This window comes from Humulus lupulus, chromosome 3 (assembly GCF_963169125.1).
Source record: "Humulus lupulus chromosome 3, drHumLupu1.1, whole genome shotgun sequence".
In the NCBI taxonomy this organism is placed as follows: Eukaryota; Viridiplantae; Streptophyta; class Magnoliopsida; order Rosales; family Cannabaceae; genus Humulus; species Humulus lupulus.
The window spans coordinates 243,288,361-243,291,186 of record NC_084795.1 but is presented as its reverse complement, the minus strand read 5'-3'; the positions used below and the strand labels follow the sequence as shown (position 1 = coordinate 243,291,186).

Below are 2,826 nucleotides of genomic sequence, written 5' to 3'. Positions count from 1 at the left end.
ATAAATCAATCCCCTTTTATATTTTATAAGCTCATGGTACAAATCTAGGAACTGAAAAATAATAAAGTATCCGGTTAAGCTCAAAACAGGTGTTTAACAATAAAAGGTAGACTTTTAGGCTCAAAGAGGGTATCTAGGGAAAATTAAATCAAGGTTGGCTTGAAAAGCACAATCGATCCAATAAAATTGCCTAAATCACTTTTCAAAACACATATCATCAAGGATTTCGCCTCAAAGGCCAAATAATGCAAGTTCTATCAAATTCAAATTGTCATACCACCAACCCTAGTCAAACATATATAATAAAATCCAAAATGTTGCATTTTCAAAACATATTAAAAATTTCCCACAAAACCTTTAAATTAAACTCTAAAACAATTGAACCAAGCACACAGTTGAATTCAATTTCCTTTTCGCGAGCAAAGATAAAGCAACAACAGACAAGAATGATGGCTTAACAGTTACACTAAACAACACAGAAAATAACACAAAAGACTAAAAGCTAAACTAAACAACACATAAAACAAAATAAGCTCCCCCCCCAAACTTAAGATGCACATTGTCCCCAATGTGATAAAGAAAAGAACAAAGGAAGAGAACTTACCTGACGCCACATCAGTATGGCGGAGGAGGTGGCGGTGGGGCTTCAAGTCCACCCCTTGCATCCTTGAGAGCCATCGTGTCATACGAGGAGAATTCCCTTCCACTATTGAGAGTATTGAAATTATCCCCAATGTCATCGAAACCTTCAAACTTGCCACACAATAATCTTTTCATACAACGTCGAACTGTTCGAAATCGTTCTTTGGTCTTCTTCTTCTTTTTAACAATTGAATCTTGACAATCATTCACCACGTCAACTCTACAACAGGTAGGAATTTCAGTTGCTGTAAAAACATTAAAACTTATTTCCTCATTTTGGACTCGCAACCTTAACTCCCCCTTTTGTACATCGATTAAAGCTCGTCCTGTGGCTAAGAATGGTCTTCCAAGAATGATTGGGACGTTGGCATCCTCCTCCATATCAAGTACAATAAAGTCTGCTGGGAAGATGAACTTGTCCACTTTTACCAAAACGTCTTCAATAATACCCCGAGGATGTGCTATTGATCTGTCTGCCAACTGAAGATTCACTATTGTAGGTCTTGCTTCCCCAAGCTTCAATCTTTTGAACACAGAAAGCGGCATTAGATTAATGCTTGCCCCCAAATCACATAGAGCATTCATACTCTCAAAATTCCCAATAGTGCAGGGTATTGTGAAACTCCCAAGATCTCTTAGTTTCTGAGGAAGCTTCCTTTGCAGAATGGCGCTGCACTCTTCAGTGAGTGCCACCATCTCATAGTCCTCCATCTTCCTCTTCTTGGACAATATTTCCTTCATAAACTTCACATAACTTGGCATTTGTTCAAGTGCCTCGGCAAAAGGTATGTTAATGTGAAGTTTTCGAAAAATATCTAGAAACTTCAAAAATTGTTTGTCAAGAGTCTTCTTTTGAAGTCGCTGAGGATATGGAATCTTGATGTGGTGCTCATAACTCACTGGGGACTGATTCTTCTCAAGGTCTTCAATAACCTGTTCTTCTACCTTACCCTCATTCTCAGATTCAACTTTTGGTGCAGGTATAGACTTCTTGACTGGCTCTTCCAACTTATTCCCACTCCTCAAAGAGGTTGCATTGCACTGCTCTTTAGGATTCACCTCTGTATTACTTGGCAAATTTCCTTGAGGCCTACTTTGTAACATATTTGCCAATTTACCAACTTGCATCTCAAGATTCCTGATGGAAGAGCGAGTTTCTGTCATAAACTGTGTTTGAGTGTTGGTGAGAGTCAATAATGCAGCTTGTAATTCATTAAGCCTTTCAGGTGGAGCTTGATTCATCGACTGTTGAGGCCTAGGCTGTTGTGATGAAAAGCCTTGATGCATTGGTGGCTGAGGCATATTATTCTGAAATTGCCCCTGAAACTGAGGTTGCTGGCCCTGATTATTCCTCCAAGAAAAATTAGGATGATTTCGCCACCCAGGATTGTAAGTATTGGCGAATGGATTATTTACTGGCCTCTGAAAGTTTCCCACCGCTTGAACCTGAGCTTGATCCATCGGAATGTTATTATTAATATTGGTAGGACACTGATCAAAAAAGTGAGGACCACCACAGATTTCACACCTGGCTGCCATTTGAACCGCATTAGCAGATACAGTGCTCTGTTGTAACTGTTTTGTCAAGGAGGCTACTTGTGCTGTTAGAGCAGTGATTGCATCCAGCTCATGTACCCTAGCCACCTTTCTGACTCCTGATGATCTTTCCTTCGACCATTGATGATTATTGGTGGCCATGTCCTCCAGCAGCTCATAAGCACCAGTTGCACTCTTGCTCATAAAAGTACCACCCGCTGCAGCATCAATAATGGTTCTGGTTGTAGGACATAAACCATTGTAAAAATTCTGTACTAGCATCCATTGTTCAATGCCATGATGAGGACATCTTCTCAAGAGTTCCTTAAACCGTTCCCAAGCTTCATACAATGACTCTCCATCATTCTGGCAAAAGTTATTGATCTTTCCCCTCAATTTAGCAGCTTTGGACGGAGGGAAGAATTTTGACAGAAACTTCTGAGCTAGATCTTGCCAGGTGACAATGGAATTTGGTTGCAACGAGTTCAGCCAGCTTTTAGCTCTGTCCCTCAGAGAAAATGGGAAAAGCCTAAGTTTAATTGTGTCATCACTCACCCCATTGTATCTGAAGGTTCCACACAATTCCAGAAAATTAGACAAATGGGTGTGAGGATCTTCAGAAGGCAACCCATTAAATTTCACAGAGGA

General features: G+C 40.1%; 1 non-coding gene across 1 annotated transcript; it reads left to right on the top strand.

The window, feature by feature from the left end:
- Positions 1-2,470: 2,470 nt before the first annotated feature.
- LOC133827815 (small nucleolar RNA R71) lies at positions 2,471-2,577 on the top strand. Its single transcript, XR_009890466.1, has one exon. It is a non-coding gene; the product is annotated as a small nucleolar RNA R71 (small nucleolar RNA).
- Positions 2,578-2,826: the final 249 nt, after the last annotated feature.